Here is a 25,334-nt window from a genome sequence, read left to right as displayed (position 1 = left end):
TGGGTGAGATTTTCATTGTAGAGTGTGAATAACAATAGTTACCAGTTATTGAATCCCTACTACAAGCCAAAGATTGTATTGGATATTGTTCCATTGACATTATTTCATTTAATGTTTTGCACAACTTTATAGGTATTATTACCTCCATTTTGGGGAAGATGAGTAAACTGAGGTTGGTGAAGTTAATAACCTGCACAATTGTACAACACAGGGAATATAGCCTATTTTTTATAATAACTCTAAATGGAATATAACCTTTAAAAATTATGAATCACTATGCTGTACACCTGTAACATATAGTAGTGTACATCAACTATACCTTAATTAAAAAAAGAAATGACCTTTGATAAAAAAAAATAAGCTGCATAAGGAAGCACCTAGTGAGAGGTAGCAATGGAGACCTGGGTTTTTCTGACTCGAGTCTCCATGACTTCCAGGCAAAACGGTTATTAAGGCAGGGCAAAAATGCAAGCAAATGATGGGACTTCCCTTGTGGTCCAGTGGTTAAGACTCTGCACTCCCAATGCAGGGGGCCCGGGTGCAATCCCTGGTCAGGGAACTGGATCCTGCATACTGCAACTAAAATATCCTGTTTGCCGCAACTAAGACCTGGCACAGCCAAATAAATAAATAAATATTTAAAAAAAAACAAAAACAAGCAAATGATTTGATATAAGGAGAATGTAGGCTTTTGGTTTATAGAATGAAACTTGCTATAGGCACTTAGACTTCTGAAAACTCCTTTTGACAGGATACATCTGAAGGGTGGCTTTCTTAGACAAAAATAGAACAGGTGTACCCCAAGATAGAAAATCTGTAATTATGAGTTATTATACTTATGGAGAATTTATCTTACGAAAGGATTCTTAGTTTTAAGGATATAATTGACAATAAAGTTATAGTCAGCTGTAGTGGTACGTTTTAAATGATTTCACTTACCAAAATAAGATACACATGTAACTTTTTAGAAACATTCCTGTTACTCAAGGTCAGGTGGAATTCAATCCAATTAGCCAGACCATACTTCTATACATATACAGTTGTGCTGCCATCTAGTGGTTGGGCTGATACTTCATTCCACTTATTCAATAAACAATTACTGATCAAACATCTAAAGTACCAGGTACTATTCTAGGCAGCAAAGGTATAAAGAATAAGATTTCACTTCTACTCTCAAGTTATTCACAGCAAGAAGTTATAGCATGAGTAGATACAAATGTGAAAAAGAGCATTTTGTGAAACATCTCAGAAAGTAATGACGTTTCAAATGGAAAAAAAATTAAAAGCAAATTCCTGCATGCTTCCACATTCTGTACAGGTAGCCATAAGCATAGGCGTGATCCCAACAGCATGTTTGTACTAGCCCTGGTGTTAGAATGCTCTCCCTGGTTTCTGAAGCTGAAGTTCTGTTTGCTGAGTATTTGTAAGTCCCTTGGAAAACCTGATTTTATTTTACCTTGGCCTCTTTGTCATCAAAATAATTTAAATTGCCAAATTAAACTTTCTATTCTCAGATTTTAAAAGGCATTAACTACCATTATGTATATCTCCATCTTACCCATGAGAGGGCAGTAGAATACATACATGTTAATTCATTTATTAAATCCATGCAGATTTGGTTTCCAGTTTGGTACTTGGAATTCGATCTGCTTATTTTGTCATATAATCTCCTGGAATTCAAAGTTTGAACTTTGAAATAAATTTGAATTTTAAAATAAATTCCAAAGCCACACTATTCTAGCCCCAAATTTTATCTTAAACAATTGTTTGGGAAGTTTTCTAAATACATAAGTGTTTTTTTGGTGGTGAGCAGGAGGAGTCCATAAAGATCAATGTTCAAAATTTACTACAAATTTATTTCCTCATTGAGACATGATTAAAAATATGTCTTGTCATTCCTCTTTTTTCCCCCCCATCACAGAAGAGACTTCCTGTTTCATTGTCCACGGCTCATGGTTTCACAGTGGTTTGGGATATGCAGCTTTTATTGCTTTGGCTACGTTGGCTTGTGACAGTCATCTGTGATGTGTAACCAAACACTGCTCTTTCTGGCCGTCTTCTATTTTGGTACCTCTATGCGAACAGATGTGGGGAGAGTTTGATCACCAAATCCAAGAGGTTCTGGTGGGGGTGGGGTGAGATAGGGTGGAGTCGGGCGGGCAGAGGCAGGGTGGGGTGGTTAGCAAGTGCCTGGGAAACAGGCTCAAATCATCCTTGACTCGCAGCCTTAGTGAAACTGGGCTGCTGCTCGCAGTAGGCACTGCGCCATGCACATACCTGAGTATGAGTGTGTTGCAGGCGTAGCGCTTAAGCATGGGTGTCACAACAGGGCGTGGGAGCCGACCTCAGGCACTGGGAGTATCAAAGACACCCCTGCTCTGGGATTTCAAGCCTCAGGTGTCCGGAGCGTCATTTGCATCTGTGTTATGTTTCAAGTAGGCGCTGTACTGCAATTGTCGGAGAAATGTTTGTTTCCTCCTTGAGCTCAGCCCGGGAAATGGTGCTGCTCTTTCACTGGAGACACCAGGACTACTGAGCCCGGTGGCAGGAGACAATTCTATGGTTTCCTTGAGTGAGGTGCCATTTGGATTCCTTGCTTAGGCTTTCTCTCGCGGGTGGTTGTGAGGAGTCAACCTTCGTGTAAAGTTCTGGTCCTTCGCCGTGGGGCCTGTCGGACGGCAGGCACGGCGACGGCGAAGGAGCTTTGGCTAGAGGCCCTCGGCCGGACGACAGTGGCGCCGGTAGCCTGCCTGCTGGGGCCGCACCCCTTCGGCGCCCAAGGTCCTGGGCAAGGTTCTGGCCCCTACGCCGAACTCCAGAGGGGGCGGTTCCCCTCTGGACAGTCCCCCGGGCGGTGCCGGGGGCGGGCCCGACCGTGAGGGGTTGGAACAGGAACCAATAAGAACAGGGCTTTGCCGGGGCGGGGCCTGCGGCCGGGCGTGTTGGGGCGGACCGGAGCCCACCCAGAGTGGGAGCGAGGCGACTGGGCGCTTCTGCGCGGAGGACGAGAGCCTCGGAGCCCAGCCGCGGAGGCGGCGTCGAGGACGAGAGCAAGTAGGGGCAGGGCCACCCGGGCGGGGTGTGAGGCAGGGGCTTCAGACCCTCGCGGCGGAGGGGGTCGTACGCCGGGTGTCGGGAGCGGGGCCACGGAGCGTCGGGCGCCGTCGGGCCGCAGCGCGGCGGAGGTGTCGGCGCCGGCCACGCACTTTCGGCACCTCCCCGGCCTGGAGGGACGCCCGAGCGTGCGGCCCGGCGCCCAGCGGATGCCGCGCGTTGGGAGCCCGCTCGTCGGCCTCGGCGGTTGTGGCGGAGCCTGGCTGAGGGTCTCCTCGCCGCTCCCCTCGGGGCGCGGGGACCGTCGTCCAGGTGGCGCTCGGGGACGCTCGACAGTCCTGGGGTAGAGGCAGGGAGCGCCCCGCATCCAGGAAGAAACGCGGGGCTCTCTCCAGGATTAGCCACGGCGCTTGAACGTCGACAGGCTGAGACGACGGACTTTACATTTTTGCTTTTTTGTGCTTTGATTCTTAACAGAATCTGACGAGCACAGTAGTGAAAGTTGTCAAGTAGGATTTTGATTTTAAAATCTGGCATTGGAACATCTAAGAGATTCTAACTAGTATGGCAGAAGATGATCAGAATATGAGTCAGGGGCTGGAGCCTCAGCCAGGACCCACATACCAGATGTGATTCCTCGGTCAAGTCGACTTTTCTGGGCCTACGTTTCCTTAGCTGTAAAATCGAGATGCTCATGCATACTTGGGGGTATTCTGAGGGTCAGATGAGATGCGTGAGAGTACTCTATAAGTGTTAGGTATTGCATATTCTGTAAAACAGCTACGAAGTGCCAGGCACATAGTAGGCACGTTGTAAACCTTTACCCTAAAGCTAGTGATTCACCTACAGTGTTTTAGATAAAGTCCTACATCTTCGTTTACTGTGTAAGTAAATTGCTTAAGCTCATTTTCCACAAATCACCATTGTTGGAAGTGTCCGTTTTTAACTGATTAATGAGTTTTTCTAGAATAGCATATATTATCGATACACTGTTACTGAATTGTTTACCAAGAAGTTTGGTAGCAATCAATCTATGTCTTTGCTTTAGATAAATAGTTGTAGTTTAAGTTACCTGGTAAAGTAAGCTGGGAGTATTGTTTCAAATCAGACTTGTATTTGCTTTTGTAAGATTTAAGTCCTCCAAAACAAAATTAATATATAGCCGCATTTTGGGGGTACAGCCTTTATTATAGACATGTGCATTATTTTCTTTGGGTATGTGTGTGAGGTGTTGCAGCGGGAGAGCAGAAATGAAAAAACAGAGTAGTAGATTGCAACCAGCAGACTTTGACTAGGGATACTTATAGGCGTGTTCTGAAGTCATTTCCCAGGCAGAAACCAGGAAATGTAGTAATTGTGTCTCTTGGCTTTTCATTAGTTTTTTTTGTGTTGAGTGTGGCAGTAGATTTTTTTAAAAATGCAAATATAAAGGAAGAATATTAGTTTTTCTGATGTGACAATAAGCACTTTTCTAAAGCTGAAAATTACGTTTTAAATGATCTGTAGTAAGTCTTACGTTATAGACAAGAATTTTAGACCAGTGGATACCAAGATCAAATTAAATGGAGGAGTAGAGAGAAAGTTTCTAGTGAATGTAATTTTTGTGTTGCTTTAACAGCTTTACATGTTTCAACAGTTCAGTGCAAGATGGATGCTTTGAAACACCAATTTCAAACATGTACTCCATATATAAATTTTGCTGTGATTTATAATTTGTTGATCCTGGAGGACTGAAGCCTTATAGTCACGTTATTTATTGAGCACCTAATACATTCCAAGGCACAGTTTTAGCACTTATATTATATTCATGTATGGGCAGGATATAAGTCCTTCCATCTAGGAGATTACACTTTACCAAGTGGCCTAACATAAGCTGTTTTTAAAACTGATGTTAACAATAACATCAACCAGCATTTATTGGGACCTTCTTTGGGCCAGGCAGTGCTCTAAATTCTTTACATGCATTATCTTATTTAATCCTTACAACAGCATCATGAGGGGTGTTATTATTATGATCTCCTCATTGAGAAACAAAAAGGTTGAATAACTTTCCCATATCAAACAGCCTAGGTGCCAGAGCTAGGTAGGACTCAAACCAGACAGTTGGGCTCCAGAAATCCTGATCTTAACCTCTTCATTATACTGAGTGTAAAATTCTGTGAGTGAGATACAAATGAAATCCAACAAGCATTTAAAAGAAAGTTCTGTAAAGAAATTCTTCAAAAAGAAGGAAAGAAAGAGAGAGAGAAAGAAACTGGTATTGCAAGGTGTAGATGAAGGCATATCCAAGCTACAATTTAATTATACTTCATATATAGGAGAATTTTTTTTTCCTGGTGAATGATGTGGGATTCTTTTTGTTTCTAAGCCCTCAGTCACTCAGTTACTACAATTATGGCATTATCTTAATACTATAAGAGGTGATTATTTTTTAATAAGAAGTTTAAAATGTTTGTTCTCAGACCATAAGTTAAAGTTAGATTCAAGAAAAGAAAATGTTTCCCTGCCTTCAAGGTGCTTATAACTAGACATGTAAATAAGTCCCTACAATTTCAGTGTGATAAGAGTTATAACAGAGATATAGAGTTAATGGGACCATTGATGAGGGAAGATAATTCTGTATATGGTAGGGAGGAGGATTAGTGAGAAGATACCATATTTGAATTCGGCTTTAAAGGATGAATAGGAGTTTGCTGAGTTGGGGAAGGGAACAGAAGATATGGATGAAAACCAGGAATATTATGTGAAAGTATATGGTATGTTTGAGGAATGTGTTGTAGTCCACATTGTCACTAAAAGTCAGAGTGTATAGAGATGTGGGGTTGGACTAAAGAAGGTGGTGCCTGGAAATAAGCTGAAAAAAATAAAATTGCAGAGCTTGGTTGCCAATCACGTTAGGATTGCTGAAATTTCTAGAAATTAGGTAAGTGTGGGATTTCAATGCCTATCATTTGAAATAATGAAGATTTGCCCAGTTTGGCATAATCTTTCACTATAGAATATGGTGTTAAAGGTAGTTTTAATACTTTGAAGTACAGGATATACTATAAAACAACATACAGATTTACGCAAGTAAAAAGTTATGACTCAGAGAAAGAAAAAAGAAGTCTGCGGTGCCATTTGGTGAAGAGCCTGTTTATCATGCTGAGGACTTTGGGCTTGATTCTAAAGACAGTGGAGAGCCAGCGAAGGACTTTAAGTAATTAGGAAAGATAACATGGTGGTGGTATGGTATAGAGGCTGGATTGGATGGAGAGACAAAAGGTAGAGAGATAAGTTAGAAGACTGTTGCTATTGAAATAGCCCAGATAAGAGTGGATAAGGGCCTGGAGTAGGAAAATAGTAATAGAGATGAAGAGGAGAGGACAGATGATATTACAAGGCTTAAAAAGTGATTGGCTTTGAAGGTGAACAGAAAAGTAAAAACTTAGTTTCTCAGCTTGGGAAACTGTGGATAGAGGAACTTGGTTTAATTTTTAATGTGAGGGGAAGATAATTGTTTCAGTTTTGAACATGGTGAGTTGGAAGTGTCTATGGAGCATTCAGATAGAGATGTCAAGAGAGGATCCAGAGCCCAGAAGAGAGGCCGAGATTGGGGATTCAGATTTCGGAGTTAGCCAGTAAGTGGAAATTGAAGCCGTAAGAGCAGATGAAATTGTTTGGGGGGAAGACAAGGAATTAGAAGAGAAGAGGGCCAAGGATAAATTATTTGCTTTGTATGAATAGAAGGGATTCATTTATACTAATTTTCTTATTAATTGTGATTATAAAGAAATTAAATGGGTTTTAATTGAAGATTAAACAGCTTTTACATCCAAATGAATCCTGTTCTTTTAAAATTTCACTGGGAGTCACTCATTTATTCCCAAAGTGTATTGCCCAAACTATTATTGGAGTACCTCTTTGTAAGAAAAAAAAAAAAACTTTATAGCAAATTCACAGCCAATCAAGAAAGTAGATCTTCTGGCTTTATGATAGAATTCTTTTTCCTCCTCTGTACTTTCTACTTCCATGCTTATAATAGATGGGCCCCAACTTAAGATGGTTCCGCTTCTGATTTTTCGACTTTACAATGGTGCAAAATTGGTATGTACTCAGTAGAAACTGTACTTCGAATTTTGAATTTTGATCTTTTCCTGGGCTAGCAGTATGCAGTGTGATGCTCTCTCCTAATGCTGGGCAGAGGCAAGGAGTCAACCTCCCAGTCAGCCACATGATTATTATTATTATTTTTTTAAATTTTATTTATTTATTATTTTTTGGCTGTGTTGGGTCTTAGTTTCTGTGCGAGGGCTTTCTCTAGTTGCGGCAAGTGGGGGCCACTCTTCATCGCGGTGTGCGGGCCTCTCACTGTCGCGGCCTCTCTTGTTGCTGACCACAGGCTCCAGACGCGCAGGCTCAGCAATTGTGGCTCACGGGCCTAGTTGCTCCGCGGCATGTGGGATCTTCCCAGACCAGGGCTCGAACCCGTGTCCCCTGCATTGGCAGGCAGATTCTCAACCACTGTGCCACCAGGGAAGCCCCAGCCACATGATTATTGATACAAGGATAAACAGCCAATACACTTATAACCATTCGGTACCCATAGGACCATTCTGTTTTTCACTTTCAGTACAGTATTCAATAAATCACATGAAGTAGTCAACACTTTATTTTAAAATGGGCTTTTCAGATCTTCCTCAACTTACCATGGGGTTACATTCTGAAAAACCCATAATAAGGTGAAAATATCGTAAGTTGAAAATGCATTTAATACATCTGACCTACCAAACTTTGTAGCTGAGCCTAGCCTATCTTAAATGTGCTCAGAACACTTATATTAGCCCACAGTTAGGCAGAATCATCTAACACAAAGCCTATTTTATAATACAGTGTATTATCTCATGTAATTTATTGAATACTGTACTGTATATGGAAAACAGAATGGTTGTATGTACAGAATGGTTGTAAGTGTATCGCTTTTTCACCCTCATGATCCTGTGGCTTACTGGGAGCTGCGGCTCTCTGCCGCTGCCCAACATCGTGAGTATCATACTGCATATCACTAGCCCAGGAAAAGATGAAAATTCAAAATACAGTTTCTACTGAATGTGTATTACTTTGGTACCATCGTAAAGTCAGAAAATTTTAACTGGAGCCATCATAAGTTGGGGACTGTCTGTAGAACCTGTTTACGTTGAATCAAAGGTAAGAAAGCATATGACTTTCCCCTCACTTGGTTGTTAGCTCTTAGAAGTCAGAGATAGTGCTTTAAAAAAAAAAAAGCCTCCCATATATTTAGATTATCAATAAATGGTTGATTCATCTTGATAACCAACTTATTCAAGCTTGGCTGCAAATGGCTTAGCCATTTCCAAAATTCATTTTCATCTTCAAAGGGTGAAGGTTTGTCACCACTGAGGAGATTCAAAAGAAAGTGTTACGGCTTTGAAGGCATTTTCAAACAAGCAGTTTCAAAAATATTTTCCTAATTTGTAGTATCATTAGAATAAGTGTATGATCTTCTAAGGCAGGGAGTGGAAAACTTTTTCTCTGAAGGGCTAGATAGTAAATATTTTAGACTTTGTGAGCCATACAGTCTGTCATAACTACCCAATTCTGCCAAAAAAGAGCCATAGACGATACTTAAATGAATGAGTATGGACTGAGGTCCAGTTAAAGTTTATTTATGGACATTGAACTTTGGATTTCATAGCATTTTCACATGTCACAAAATGTAGTTATTTGATTATTTTTTCAACCATTTAAAAATGTAAAATTCTCAGAGGCCAAAAACAGCTGTTGGATCACATTTGACCCACAGGTAGGCCATAGTCTGCTGACCTGTTCTAAGGGGTGTTCTTTGAAGTACTTGGATTTGTTAGTTTAGTTTTTATAAAATAGTTCTTCAAAGTTATACCTCCTGCTTCTAAATTCTAGTACATTTCTTAAAACATCTGAAAATTTTTCATTCATACTCTGTTTCTCATATAGAGTAATTAGAATACATTCCCTTCATTATTTTGGAACCCGAGATACAGAGAAATAGATTAACTTGTACACTGTCAGAATCAAAAATATGTGTGAAAATATTTTTCAGCATTCAGTATTCCTTACTGAACCAGTTAAACAGCAATCTTTTTGCCTCAGCGAAAGTGGGGACATTGAAAGCTAGGTGGAATAAAAGGCCAAAACTGGAAGGAGTGTCCTGCACTGGTTCCCAGAGGGTTGGGCAGGATGGAATCTTTTATCTTTTTCCTCTTTGAATTGCGTGAATAATTTTTATCCCAAGGAAAACGAAACATGAAGTTTTTCTTCACTTCAGGGGCATTATAGCAGGTTATAAGATTGAAGGATTAAATAATGGTGAGATAAGAAGAAGAAATTTAAAGGACTTAACTTTTTCACATCTAGCCATCCCAGATGTTTCTCTTGCACCTTATATATATATATTTTTTTTTACACAGTCCAGGTCTTTTATTTTCTTTACACCCATCGTGCCATGAATTCATAGGGAATGGGCTCCAACAGTTCAGGCTCCTTTCCATTGGTTCTCACGAAGTGTGCTTCTCTGGGTGGAGCAGGCTGGCGCTTCAGCTGAACCTAAGTACCTTTCTCTTTGGCTTCCTTCTTTTTCTGATCATTTTCCTTCACCCATTTCAGGAAGCTATCTCGGCTCTTAGAGTGCTTAATATGCTCGATACGCACATTAATTCTCTTGGCAAGAATCTTGCCCTTAACTTGTTTGTTTACAATGATGCCAACAGCATGCTGGGCAACATTGTAGACTCTCCCAGTTTTGCCATGGTAACACTTGTGGGGCATTCCTTTTTGAACAGTGCCCATTCCCTTGATATCTACAATATCACCTTTCTTGTAGATTCGCATGTATGTGGCCAAAGGAACAACTCCATGTTTTCTAAAAGGCCTAGAGAACATGTAGCGGGTGCCCCTCCTCTTTCCCTTTGTGTTGGTCATTTTGGCGAATTACTGGAAGATGGCGGTTCCGGCCGAAAAGCGCACCTTATATTTTTGAGGAGGAAATTTATGATATTTTTTTGCTTATAAATCTTAGATTCCTGGTTAGCAGCCTGAAAACATAACTTTAACATTCAGTTCAGGCAGTATTAATCCATTTATATTAGTTATAAGTAATATTTATGCTCTATTTCTTTAAGTTAGATTTCTGACTTTCATGATTTTCATAGCAGAGATAAATGTTTACAACAGGGGGCATGGAGGACAATTATTTGTTTTTCTTCGAAGTTTAAATTCATAGAAGTGGCATATTTGTGGATTTTTTTCTGTGTGGATGTTAAGATATAGGACAGATGGAGGTGTGTGTGAGATATGTTCTTGCTGCTACTTAAAAGATATGTGCTTCTTTTTCTTTCTTTTTTTCCATTTGAGTTAAAAAAACAAAAAACTCTGGCTGTCTAGGATATTTTTGAGTTGGTTACTTAGCAATATGAAGCATAATTTTGTATTTAAATATTTATCTGTATTCTTTGATACTCTGATTAAACAAGAGTCTGTTAAGGCTGATGATGTTAGGGCCTGCTGGGAGGAAACAACACAGCCTGCTTTACAACAGTGTTTACTGCAAAATCACCTTTTCCCTGGTTCCTACTTAAACTGTAAGGGATAACATGGAACAAAAGAGCAGCATTATGTGAATTAGAGTGATGGTCAGTTTGGTGATGACTGTAATGCAATGGTTATTGCACAGTTAATTTATATTAACATAATTCAAGGTTGAGCAGAATGGTTGGTAAAAATGGTGAGAAGCTATCTAACTAGGTTTTATTTTTTAACTTTAAATGCATTCTTCAAGTGTGATGTTTTTAAGAGTTCAATGATAATTGTTATTTAAAAAGAAACTAGATCAATGTACCCTTTAAATGTACTGTTTAATTATTAGGAGAAGAAAGCATGTAGTAGAAAAGATACAGAGGCATGTTCAATAGCTGCATCTAGAAGTACAAAAATGTTGAGGAAATGGTGACTTGAGAAAAAGTGTAAGACTTTAAAAATGGGTTTATCAAATGTGCAAAACCTGACTCAAGTGACATATATTTGTATTAATGTTGCAAATGAAAATTAAAATCTTTAAAATTGAAAAGATTCTTGGAAACAGCATACTGGACTTTTCAATAAGCCTTTTAAAATATTTTCAAAGAGGACTTCCCTGGTGGTGCAGTGATTAAGAATCCGCCTGCCAATGCAGGGGACACGGGTTCAGTCTCTGGTCTGGGAAGATCCCACATGCCGCGGAGCAGCTAAGCCCGTGCGCCACAACTACTGAGCCTGCGCTCTAGAGCCCACGAGCCGCAACTACTGAAGCCCGTGCGCCTAGAGCCCAGGCTCGGCAACGAGAGAAGCCACTGCAATGAGAAGCCCGCGCACCGCAACGAAGAGTAGCCCCCGCTCGCCGCAACTAGAGAAAGCCCGCACGCAGCAACGAAGACCCAACGCAGCCAAAAATTAATAAAATTTTTAAAAAATATATATTTTCAAAGAAAGAAAAGAATATAAAATTATCTCAATTTCCCTTTTAAGGACCATTCCTGAGAAAGATGCATTATTGTTTTATTTTGTTACATATCAGTGGCATAAGAGAAAAATGGCTACATATTTCTTGAAAAAAGTCTTTGTCTAGAATGCATGGGTGTTATGTTTATGATGTTTGGTGATTAGTCAGTGGAAAATTGAAAATTGCGCCTCTTCGTGTTGACATACCTCTATTCTGTATCATTATGGGACATTCAACAATGCTTATAAGGTGGCTACCGTTTGATGCAGACTTTACAGTCCAAATTGTTGGGATCACTGATTTAAGTTTCACTATGCTTTTAGTTTGTCACATATGGTAGCAAGATAATTAATAAGGAAGATTTTCTTGTGTTGTTTAACTTTAGCTCCAACTGTATGGGCATATTTATAGAAAAGGAATTGTTGATCCTCATAAGTTAAACTGGGAAAAATTTTTGAAGTAATTGTAAGTAGTGGAATAGCAAATATGATTAGAAAACATAGAGGAGTTATTTTAAACATTGTTTGAAGCTACTGATAATAGTGCTTTTTTTCCCCCAAAGGTCCACACTTATGTTTTACTGAGTATTTCCTCAAAGCACCCTTCCAACACTCAAGCAGAGGGAGGGAGGGAGGGAGAGTGACAGAGACAGAGAGACAGACACAGACAGAGACACAGAGACAGAGAGACAGACAGAGACAGAGATGGACATACAGACAGTAGTCAAAACAGCACAACTTACAGTGCAGACATCCTCCTGCTTTCTTCTGAATGTCCAGGGCAGCCGGACTACTGGTCTCCTTGAAGCTTTCCCTCCAGCAGAAGCAGTAGGCTGGGCATGAATGAGCACACTGCCCAGCAGGTCATTGCTGGGCTCTCTTTCTGTCCCATTTGTTATAAGGGCTTAGAGTGCTCTTTGGAATCACTGTTTTACGTATACAAAGCTTTGGTATGTGCTGAAAACCCTCTGAATCTCTTGGGTGTATTGAAAAATATTGAAAATTATTAATTATTATAAAGGAGACTTGCTGAGTAGCCAAGTTTTAAAAATGTTTTATTCAGAGCTAATTATACCCATTTACTGTGTCACAGCAGAGTTTGATAATTGTTAAGAGGTAAGGAGCTAAGCAGATTGTGCGAATCTAGAATTTTTCTAGTTGAAAAACATTCTCGTTTGGCAGGTGTTTTCCAGTATTTTTGAATAGCAAAATTTGCATATTTAACTGATATCTTTGGCAACCTAGTGAACTAAATTTGAAGCTATGTGTCTAAGGGTTCCAAAACATTGTTATGGCAAGTAATACTTGTACTCTTTTACTCTTTCAAACATGTTGCTACATCTGGAAGAGAGCCTTATCATTAAAGAAAATTTGAACAAAATAAAATGTAGAGATATTGTAAAATCTCATTTCTCTGTCTCCAAACTTTTAATTATTATTTTCCTGAGGGGAAGTTTAAAACATTAAAGAAAAACATTTAGCTAAAAGATCCATTTGCCCTGTATCAATAACTGAGTTCAATATGGATTCCAAGAAGAAAATGAATTCTTACACCTTAGTTCTTAATTTACTCTGAAGTGATTATGAATGATATTGCTAACCATCATTTTGTATTAAGACCAAAGAATTTCCATTACTAAGTAGAATGAGTATGGTACTATTTTTACTGTTCACAACAACTTATTGTTTCATCTAGGGTTTTCAACCCTGATCCAATATAAAGCAAAAGAGTGCAAGACTCTATAGTGAACCTAATAAGTACGTAGTAACATTGTCCTTGTGTGTTCCAGACTGGAATTAATTTATGAACAGGAAAGGTCACTCATTGCATTACATTGACTCTTTTCTAATTTTAATATTTATATTATGTATTAATTTTGGAATTTTAAATGTATTTAAATAATGACCAAATATTTGATGTTAACTTTATGTTTTACTTTATCATATGTAGTAAGGTTAATTATTGTTTTGTGAAACTTCTGTTTCAGTTGTGTCTGTGTGTGTACTATGAATCAAATGTATTTCTTACCATGGGTTTTGGTCAGAAGGGTTTAGGAAGCATTGGCCTACAGTGCAAGAGAAAGAGGATTTGATTTGATAGGCGAATCTTTTCTCCCACTAAGCAGGCTCAAGACCCTTAGGGATTTTGTGTGTGTGTGTGTGTGTGTGTGTGTGTATTCTAAAAAACATACCAGCCTATACGACTGCTGTTACTGCTCTTAAATGATCCGTCTTTGATTTTCCATTTCTCCTGCAAACAATTATGATTGCTTACTCTATCTCCTTCCCTGTTAACATTATGTGTGCCTACTTTCCTTGTGTTTATTGCTTCCCTCGAACCCAGTTTCTCCCCACATACATGCCTCTCCTTTACCCAGTGCCCTAGACTTCAGTTTTGCTCTCCTCATATCACTAGGTTCCTTTGCTCCACTGATCTCTGTTGTGCACAAGAAGCAAGGCATACCCCCTGCTGGAGATAATTACTAGTTTTCCTATCTTTGGCTCCGGTTTACTTTGTTCACTCTTGTGCCCAGCTTTAGGAGACAGATGAAGAATCACGTAGGTAGGCCAGACCCTCTATGAATCATGTTTCCAACTTCAATTGAGTGTACTTCCATTAATCTATTAATTACCCAGCTCATTGTTGAGCAGTTCTTAAAATTTTTATCCTCAAGTAGATGGGCTTTTTCTCTAAATCTTAATATGGCTATTTTAATTTTCAAAGATTAAAGTTACATGGTATGAGCAAGCTTAACTGATTTGGTCTGGGTCTTAAGCATACACAGATCTTCTCATCTTTTTTCCAGATCCATAAGAACTGTCATACTTCTCAGACTCCTGACTCCTCTTTCTTCCGTGTGACCTAACTTTCCCCTCCCTCTTCCACGTATTTATTATATCCTTCATTATTTTTTTGCTGCATTTAAAAAATATATATAGGTTTTTTTCCCAACCTTAAAGCATTGTATTTAAAATTGCTTCCCCTTTTTGATCTTCTTCTTCTTATTGACTTTAAAATAAATGTATTCATACTTGATCCATTTTCTCACTAATTTTCTCCCTAAGCTTTAGCTGTTATCTGCCCTCACTGTCCTTTTTTTTTTTTTTTAATTATTATTATTATTTTTTTGGCTGCACCTTGCGGCACGTGGGATCTTCGTTCCCCGACCAGGGATTGAACCCATACCCCCTGCAATGGAAGTGAGGAGTCCTGCCTAACCATTGGACCACCAAGGAAGTCCCTGTCCTCACTGTCTTTTTTTTTTTTTTTTTTTTTTTTGGTGAGAAGTGAATTTATTTAGAGAGAAACACACTCCACAGACAGAGTGTGGGCCATCTCAGAAGGTGAGAAAAGGCCCTCACTGTCTTTTGACACCATTTATTTAATGCCCTGTTACCAAATACAAGGACCCTTTCTCGGTCCTTATTCTCCTTACCTCTTTCTTTTCTTCTTAGGACATTTTCCTTCCATGATTATTTGTGATCCACATTATCCTGGTTCTCTTACCTCTCACTAGTCTTTTTTTCCACTCTATCTGATTCTCCCTTTTCTTTCCATCTATAGTTCCTAATCATGATTAATGTTCTCAAAGGTTTAATCCCTAATTCTTTGCCTTTTAAAAACTCTCTGCCTATGTATGTATATGTATGTAACTATGTATTCTTGCTTTTTTCTCCGTGATGTCTCTCTTAAACCTTTACCCCCCTTAAACCTTTGGCTTTTCTATTTCTCACTTTACTCTCAGCAAATAATTGCATGTATTATTTCAAAGAGAAAATAGAAGCCATTAGAGGGCAAGTTAATCAACATACAGACCCCCAAACCTACAAATGTACCTGCGTCTGTGTCTTTCTTTCCTCATTACCTTCTGTTCCCGTGGAAGAGCTGTCCCTCTTTCTGTCAGATGCTAATCCCTCCAGTTCCATTTGGAGGCCATGCCTTCTCTCCTGCGTGGCGTTTGCTCTCTGCCATTGTTTCTTCTCTCTCCTCTACTGACTCCTTTCCACCAGCGTTTAAACAAGCTTAGTTCTTTTCTATCTTAAAAAAAAAAAAAAAAAAAGCTTTCCTGGGCCACATGTTCCTGTACAGCTACTACTCTGATGTCCACTTGCCTACCTGGATAAACTCCTTGAAAGTGTTGTCTGCAGTTGCTGTTTCCATTTGTTCTTTCCCATCCACTTCTCAATTCACTATGCTCTTCCTTCCTTCCACTGAATCTGCTCTTGCCCAGGTCCTAATGACCAGTAGACACTCAAGTCTTTACTTTGTTTGACTTTTGACAGTGCACTGTTGACCATTCTTTTCTGTTTGAAAGGTTCTCTTCCTTTGGCTCCCATGATTCCACATACTCCTGGTATTTTCTCCTTTCTTTTATCTACTTTCATGACTTAAATGACCATCTATGATAGAAGAAGACTGACCCAGAATGTCCTAGAACTGACCTGTTCTGGATTAGTAATGTTTTCAGAGTTTATAAAGCTTATCTCTAACAGAGCATGGTGATCTATAAAAGTCAATTTAAAAATGAAATATGTTTATTTAGTAATACTGTAAAGGATTTGTGATATGGTATGGTAAGAAATAAATTTTATTTTAAAAAACTTAACTACTGTTCTTTCTGTTTTAATTCCCACAATACATTATATGAAATGGGTGCTTAGAAAGTATTGGATGAATCCTTTAAAAAGTAAGTTATATTTTATGAAACAAGTGCTATAAAAGTAATTTATGTTTATTTTTTAAAATTAGATAAGCCAAAAGAAAACTGAGCCATAGTTCTAATACCCAGAGATAAGATAATCACTGTTAACATTTTCGTGTTATATACATATTCACTTTTTTATTCATATAGTTTTTTTTTTTTTTTTTTGGCTTTGCCGTGTGGCTTGCGGAATCTTAGTTCCCCAACCAGGGATTGAACCAGCACCTGAGGCAGTGAAAGCGTGGAGTCTAACCACTGGACCGCCAAGGAATTCCCTCATATAGATTTTAAAATTAACTTATACTATACAGTGCTTTATAACATTCTTCTTTTACTATGAACATGTATGACTTCATAATGTTCCATTGTATGGATTTACCATAATACATTTAAGTCCCCTATTGGAAATTTAAGTTATTTAAAATTTAGATTTATTCTAAATCTACTCTTGTGTGTATGTATGTGTGTGTGTGTGTGTGTATATCTTTGTGAATTTGTTCAATTATTTCCTTAGGATAAATTATTGGAAGTGATGTTTCTGCATCATCATATATGTTTTTTAAAAAGCATTTATTAGGGCCTTATTTAATATAGAAAGATATGAAGAATGCAATTTATTTATTTATTTTTTAAACATCTTTATTGGAGTATAATTGCTTTACAGTGGTGTGTTAGTTTCTGCTGTATAACAAAGTGAATCAGCTATACATGTACATATATCCCCATATCTCCTCCCTCTTGTGTCTCCCTCCCACCCTCCCTATCCCACCCCCCTAGGTGGTCACAAAGCACCGAGCTGATCTCCCTGTGCTATGTGGCTGCTTCCCACTAGCTAGCTATTTCACATTTGGTAGAGTATATATGTCCATGCCACTCTCTCACTTTGTCCCAGCTTCCCCTTCCCCATGTCCTCAAGTCCATTCTCTACGTCCGTGTCTTTATTCCTGTCTTGCCCCTACGTTCTTCAGAACCTTTTTTTTTTTTTTTTTTTTCCATATATATGTGTTAGCATACAGTATTTGTTTTTCTCTTTCTGACTTACTTCACTCTGTATGACAGACTCTAGATCCATCCACCTCACTACAAATAACTCAATTTCGTTTCTTTTAATGGCTGAGTAATATTCCATTGCATATATGTGCCACATCTTCTTTATCCATTCATCTGTCGATGGACACTTAGGTTGCTTCCATGTCCTGGCTATTGTAAATAGAGCTGCAGTGAACATTGTGGTACATGACTCTTTTTGAATTATGGTTTTCTCAGGGTATATGCCCAGTAGTGGGATTGCTGGGTCATATGGTAGTTCTATTTTTAGTTTTTTAAGGAACCTCCATACTGTTCTCCATAGTGGCTGTATCTGTTTACATTCCCAGCAGCAGAGCAAGAGGGTTCCCTTTTCTCCACACCCTCTCCAGCATTTATTGTTTGTAGAGTTTTTGATGATGGCCATTCTGACTGGTGTGAGGTGACACCTCATTGTAGTTTTGATTTGCATTTCTCTAATGATTAGTGATGTTGAGCATCCTTTCATGTGTTTGTTGGCAATCTGTATATCTTCTTTGGAGAAATGTCTATTTAGGTCTTCTGCGCATTTTTGGGTTGGGTTGTTTGTTTTTTGATATTGAGCTGCATGAGCTGCCTGTATATTTTGGAGATTAATCCTTTGTCAGTTGCTTCGTTTGCAAATACTTTCTCCCATGAAGATTGCAATTTAAAAGACCCATTGTTTGACCGTTCAGATAGATCCTGTTTTAACATTAAAAACAACAACAACAAATACATAAGGTCAAGCATTGTAAGAAGTTATAAAATGAAGAGTAAAAAACTTGCTCCCCTCCTCCCAAGTCCTTCTCACTGGTCGCACTGTAGGCAATTTCTTCCATATCCACCATAATTCAATAAGCAGGGCTTATAAGATTCAGTCTTGTAATAACAAAAAATATGGTCTGATTGTATAAAAAGTACCAACATGAAGATAATGAAACTTTTATTGACACAACTGACCATGTACTGAACTGAGAATGTCCAAATGATCATAAGATGATCACTTCCTAACCATCTTCTTTCTCCGCTTTGAGGAAGACAAGAGATCTATCCCACCCACCCCCATTTCAGAAAAGGGGACTACAGAGGGTAGGAGTCAGTTGTGTAATATCCAAACTCACATTATTGCAAGGTATGTGTGTGGGTGGGTGTGTGTAGATATATGTGTATCCTTTTTTAAAAGTCTGTAGAAAAGGAACCATAATTGAGTAATATTTTCCCCACTTTTATTTTGGACATCTTTCCATATCTGCACGCAAGTCTCTACCTTATTCTGTTAATACATGCATAGTATTCAATCAGGATGTCCTATGTAATTGAGCAGTTTGTGTATTACACACAGACATCCAGGTGAGGGGCTGAAATTCAGCCCAAGGTCCACTTGTCAATACTCTATGCCTGTCTGCCCCTTCCCACAAGGATCCTCTTCTCACCCTGCTCTGCCTCTGACAACCCACACCAGACCCCCCATCAGGCTGGCTACCCCCTCATCCTGCTCCAACACTAACATCTCACAGAGGCTGCCCCTCTGTGGAGTTGCCCTCTTTACCCTGTGTGGGTCCTGACGGTCCACACTCGCAGCCTTCCTACACGGATGCTTTTCTTACTCCTCCTGCCCTGGTGCTTTGATAACCTGCCCTGCTGTTGGGGCTCCTTAGCATCAGGCATGGATGCCTACCTCACTCTGTTCCACCCAATGGCTTTCAGCTGAATTGTTCAGGAAGAGAGGGGAAGAGCTGGTAATAATTTTTTATCTTAGTAATAACTTTGTTTCTATATGATATTGTTGGGCCTGAGGGTTAGTATATTGCAGAACTAATACTTTTATGTGTTTTAAATGGTAATTTTAGGGATAGGAGATATGTTTAATATCTGTGTGAATGCAGTTTTACTTTTTGTTGCTTTATATTGTGAAGTGAGATAAGATACCCAGTGGATGTATAATTTTGGGATGTGATTTGAAAACTTGAGAAGTCTGTCTTCTGGCTTTTTTAAAAGTTTTAGTATAAAATGGGAAGTTATATTGTACAATGGATATGAATGTATGTTTTTTTTTTTAATTTTTAAAAAAATTTTATTTATTTATGGCTGCGTTGGGTCCTCGCTTCTGTGCGAGGGCTTTCTTTAGTTGCGGCAAGTGGGGACCACTCCTCATCGCGGTGCGCGGGCCTCTCACCATCGTGGCCTCTCTTGTTGCGGAGCACAGGCTCCAAACGCGCAGGCTCAGTAATTGTGGCTCATGGGCCCAGTTGCTCCGCGGCATGTGGGATCCTCCCAGACCAGGGCTCGAACCCGTGTCCCCCGCACCAGCAGGCAGACTCTCAACCACTGCGCCACCAGGGAAGCCCTGAATGTATGTTTTTAGGAGAGCCTGTTATGTCTCAGTTTTAAACCTTGAAAAGTACATCTTCTTATACAGCATTAAAAAGAAAAGCAGGATACAATTACATATACACTATAATTGCAACTATATAAAAATATCTTATGAAATAAACAGGAAGGAAATATACCAAAATATACCGGTGATTATGCTGGATGTGGTAGGCTTAGATATTTTCCCCATGTTTTCTATATTTTCAAAATTTCTAAAAAGTAGCAGTATTACTGTATGACTTTTAAAATCCCTTTTTGAAAAATTGCTTCTTTTTAGTTTCTTTTTAGTTTTTGGAAATTTGTTTCAACCTTTGTAAGAATTTTGCCGCTTTTATTTTCCAATGTCTTGCTAAGAACTTAGCCAAGCTTGAGTTTGTGATTTAAAAACTAGGTTATTTTAAGGTTATTTGAAGTATTTACAAAGCTGAAAAGTTCTAATTTGGGACAGTTATTTCTTACATTAGAGGGTTTTTTTTTAAAGGATAAATAGATCAAAAAGATTAAGATAAAACTTCATTTAGAAGATATACAGATGGCCAACAAGCCCACGAAAAGATGCTTAATATCACTAATCATCAGGGAAATGCAGATCAAAACCACAATAAGATATCACCTCGTATCTGTTAGCATGGCTGTTATCAAAAAGATAAGAAATAACAAGTGTTGGCGAAGATGTGGAAAAAAGGGAACCCTTGTGCACTGTTGGTAATAATGTAAATTGGTGCAGCCACTATGGAAGGTAGTATGGAGGTTCCTCAAAAAATTAAAAATAACACCACCATAGGATGTAGCAATTCCACTTCTGTGTATTACCTGAAGAAAATGAAAACACTAATTCGAAAAGATATCTGCACCCCCATGTTCACTGCAGCATTGTTTGCAATAGCCAATATATGGAAACAACCAAAGTATTCATTGATAGATGAATGGATGAAGAAGATGTGGTATATATATATATACAATGGAATATTAGTCATAGAAAAAGAATGAAATTCTGCCATTTGCAACATGGATAGACCCTGAGGCATTGTGCTAAGTGAAATAAGTCAGACAGAGAAAGACAAATAGTGCATGATCTCACTTGTATGTGGAAACTAACAAACAAATAAGCAAAACTCAAGTTCATAGATACAGAGAACAGATTGGTGGTTATGAGAGGGGGACGGTGGGGATGATGGGCAAAATGGGTGAAGGGGTCAAAAGGTACATACAGACTTCCAGGTATAAAACAAATAAGTGATGGGGAGGTAATGTACAGCATGGCAACTATAGTTAATAATACTGTATTGCATATTTGAAAGTTGCTAAGAGAGTAGATCTGAAAAGTCCTCATCATGAGAAAAAAAATTTTTAATTTTGTAACTATGTATGTTGATGAATGTTAACTAGACTTATTGTGGTGATCTTTTCACACTGATAGAAATAGCAAATCATTGTGTTGTGCATCTGAAACTAATACAATGTTACATGTCAGTTATACCACAATAAAAAAAGATAAACCTCATTTAATTATGCAGATAGTTATCAACATTGCATTAATGTAGTGAAATTCTAAAGTTTCATGTTATTAAAGTTATTTTTATATGTAATTTTCCACATTGTTTCGTTTTGTAAAACTTCCTCTTCTACTGAAACATTTATTTGACTGTGGTACCTAAGCAGTCTTTAAAATTTAGCTCTGAGCCAGCTCTTTCTTCCCCCCAGTCAGGACTTGGTACTAGTCCCCGCTCCCTCCTGATTCAGGGTACGTGTTAAAGCCCTCTGAGTGGTTATCTTGTGGTTATAGTCACTTGGCTTGAGGTGGGCAGGAAGTATCTCCCCCTTTTCCCTTAGGAGGCAGAGAAACATAGATCACCTAGTTTCTTTAAGGAAATCCTCTCTGTTGTCCCTTGTAATCCTTACAATTAAAGAATTGAAATTCTTCTCATATCCTCTTGACAAGGGTAGTGAACCAGGTTTTGGCCACCCCACTTTATAAGCCTTGTCCTTCTCTGTAGAGTAGGGAAGTGTTTGACTCCTTTTGTTTTGATTTTGGCCTTTGAGCCCCCTGCAGAAACTCAGAGAGGACAGGAAAAGTTGCATTTGACATCCTGTTATATTAGCTGATGTTATTGTTATGTCTACCCACAAAAACAAGTAATATATAGTGGTTAAATGCACAAGCTTTGGAGTAAAGCAGAACTAAGTTTGTGTTACCTTGGGTAACCTGCGTAACCAGTTCAGTCTCAGCATCCTCATCCACAAAATGGAGGTAATACTGACTGTCAGAGCTGTGAAAATTAAATGTAATAATCTAGGTAGGTACTAAACACAGTGGTTGGCACATGTAAGCACTTAATAAATGAATAATTATTGACATTTAAAATATCACATTTCTATACAAACATATCTCTTCTGTACCTCCTGGATTTTTTGTTTACATTTTACTTGCTGAAAATATTCAAATAGTGGTAATTAGGTTCTACTCTCAGATCAGAAATATGTAAGAACTGAATTAGACTGAGAGGACTGCCTTGAACGTCAGCCATGCAATTAGATTACATTAAATACTTGCCTGTTAAATTATAGCCTTATTTATGGGTGAGGAACAGGGGTGTGGATAATGAACCATATCATTAGATTATTTAGAAAATATTTTTTAAGCTTTGAGCTTATATATTTTCCAGTTTTTCAAAGTATCTTTATAAATTTATTTTTCTTGGGTAAATTTAGTTGAATATCTTTAAAACACTGGTATTGGTAAAACCTTATAGGCTAACTGCATTATGCTAGTCTTTTATTCAGTATAATTGTTATTTTTCAGTTCAAGGATGTGATTTAATCCATGTACTAATTAGCATATATGTTACAACAGTGGTTCTACTACAAGAAAATTCATTTTTCTATGAATCCTGATATAGTCTTGGCTAGCTTCATGGTATAATAAGCTGGTTTGGGAGGTTCTTTTCCAACCTTATTTAAGGCCTATTTCCTCAGTGGCCCTTGCAACCTTTTAGGACCAGTACATTTCTGGATATGGCATAATTTGCAGTAACCATACCTAGGTTGTCTCTAAACTAGATTTCTAACTGGAACACTAGATTAAGGTCTAGCTGCAACAGAAGTATAGTTACTGTTGTGATTTCTAGCCTCCTTGATATTTAGACTGAGGAAGTTTTCCCAAATCACATTCTTCTTTTCTTCTGCCTGTAGTGCATATCTCCCCTTCTGTAGGCTTCCTTTATTTTTCCCTGTCATTCAGGAAAGCCTAAGGACTATCCAGATGTAAATGACCTCTGTGGGCATGTACTTTTACACTTTTCAAAAAATATCAGTAGTTCTTGGTGACTATAGTTAATAGTCAACCATGTTGTAAGAGAGTAGATCTTAAATGTTCTCACTAAAAAAAAAAAAAAAGTAGTTGTGTGAGGTGACAAATATATTAACCAACCTTATTGTGCTGATCATTTCACAGGGTGTGTGTGTGTGTGTATATATATTAATATATATGTATCAAATCATCATGTTGTATACCTTAAACTTACACAATGTTATATGTCAATTATATCTCAATAAAGCTGAGGGGGAAATAGTTATTGCTTCTTCTGACTAGTTCTCTTAAGTCTCAAAGGGAAGAGTTGTTCACATTTTCTATTCATAGGATTTTGGGCCACCTGGTTATTTTAGCAGACCCCTGAATGTCCTCAGGTTCCTTTGTAAAATGGTGAACATTAAAGTTAATGCATGTGTAAGTTGGAATATCTTACTCTATACTCATGGTCTGCTGGGGGTGCACAAGACGATTTATTAGGATGTGAAAAGAGCATTAGAGTTATTTATATTTGTTTTCACCTCAAAAAGTAATAAGTTAAAAACAAGAAAAAAGGTAATAAGTTAGGCTTTGTCAAATATTTAATATACAGATTGACACTGGTGCCTCCACTCTTACCAGATTTCATCTAAGGCATTAGTCCCAAGGGGAAGGTGTTCATTCCCCAACAAAAAAGAGTTGGCAGTGACATCCTCACTGGTCTTTTAGCTATTGTTCTCTTTTAGTTATTGCAACACATAACAGTCATATGTGTCCAGTTTATATATGTCCAAGTAGGTGGATTTAGAAATTATGTTTTAAATGATAGAATCATTACAGTCCTTGAAAGTAAGATGAGCATTGGCATGAAAATATTTTGTATCTCACAGTAGTTCTCTAGTTTGTTATGGAGTGGTAGTTTTAAAAGTTGCCAATCTTAAAATGTCACACAATTTTCCTTTACCATAAGAAACGTTCCAAAATTGTTGGTTTTCTGTGATGACAAGTGGTTATTGGCAAAAAAAAAATTAAATATAAACACATTTATTGTGTTCCTTAAAGGTAAAAGTTAATAATGAGAGAGAAATCAGTTGTTTTTCTAAAGAAACTCATGATTTGGAGAGGGAATTTGATAATTGGGAATGTTTCCATTGCTATTTGTTATTGCCCAAAACAAAGTACGTGTGTCATCTATAAAACTCTCCTATCTGCACACTTAGCACTCTTGGAAACAATTTTCTAGTCGGTTTTAAGATCTTTCAAAGTAGTTTCAGGGGATTTTTAATCAGTTTGTTAAAAATGTAAATAATGTAATACTGTCCAATTAGTTTGCAAGTATAGTTGACAGACGTTGGAAAAGATGGAGGTATGCTAATCAAATTTCAACAAAAACTCTTGCTTAATTGGTGAATGGAATTTACCAATGAGTATTTTGATTCAGTCAATGAAGCTCTTCTTTCATTGGCTCTATGTATGGTGGTAAGTTATATTTTTCAGTTACTATGGCCCTTTATGTTAGTCAGCTCAGGCTGCCATAACAAAGTACCACAGACTGAGTGGCTTAAACAACAGAAATTTATTTTCTCACACTTTTGGAGGCTAGAGGTCTGAGATTAAGGTGTTTAGCACGGTTGGTTTCTTCTGAGGCCTCTCTCCTTGGCTTTATAGGTGGCTGTCTTCTCCATGTGTCTTCACACAGTCTTCCCTCTGTATCTGTCTGTGTCCACATTTCCTTTACCTATAAAGACAACAGTCATATTGGATTAAGGCCCACCCTACTGACTTCATTTTAACCTAATTACCTTTTTAAAGACTCCTTCTCCAAATAGTCGTATTCTAAGGTACTAGGGGTTAGGATGTCAGCATATGAATTTGGACATAATTCAGCTGATAGCACCCTTAGAATCAAGTATTGAAATAAACTGAATTTAGAACTAGATCTTTGAATTACTGTTTCAAGGAAAAAACGTCATGTTTAATCACATTGCTTTTACTTAAAATATTTGTAATTAATCATATTTTAGTGAGAGTGAAATGGTTATTTTACATTCCTCTTACATATTTAATTTTTAAGAAAAGTAATAAAATGATTTTTAAAATATCTCTTTTAAATTTTTTATTTTTGCGTGCTTTATAATTTGCATGATGTTACTGTATTGTGTATGTTTATAACTTATAAATATACATAAATCATTCTTTTATGTTCACAGGAGTTTTGAACCAAAATTTGAAGACCCCTGACTTAGATATTGCCCCGTTTTAAAATGTCTTTCTATCATGAAGGTAATATGTTACATGATATTAATAATAACAGGGGTTTTGGAGTTCAAATTATACTTTCCCCACTTATGATAACA

At 38.0% G+C, this 25,334-nt stretch overlaps 1 protein-coding gene and 1 pseudogene across 3 annotated transcripts in view; one reads left to right on the top strand and one right to left on the bottom strand.

Annotated features, from left to right (window-relative positions):
- The first annotated feature begins 2,978 nt into the window (after positions 1–2,978).
- The window catches only part of DENND2C (DENN domain containing 2C), a 94,973-nt gene continuing 72,617 nt past the window's right edge, over positions 2,979–25,334 (top strand). For all 3 annotated transcript variants that reach the window (XM_036851271.1, XM_036851262.1, XM_036851278.1), the window contains exon 1: positions 2,979–3,054. The gene's annotated coding sequence lies outside the window, so the exon portion shown is untranslated. The remainder of the gene's footprint in view (positions 3,055–25,334) is intronic.
- Positions 9,505–10,052, bottom strand: LOC118894772 (annotated as a pseudogene).

The sequence above is a fragment of the Balaenoptera musculus genome, chromosome 1, assembly GCF_009873245.2.
Source record: "Balaenoptera musculus isolate JJ_BM4_2016_0621 chromosome 1, mBalMus1.pri.v3, whole genome shotgun sequence".
Lineage (NCBI taxonomy): Eukaryota > Metazoa > Chordata > Mammalia > Artiodactyla > Balaenopteridae > Balaenoptera > Balaenoptera musculus.
The sequence above is the reverse complement of the archived record's forward strand: the minus strand, read 5'-3'. Positions and strand labels throughout refer to the sequence as shown.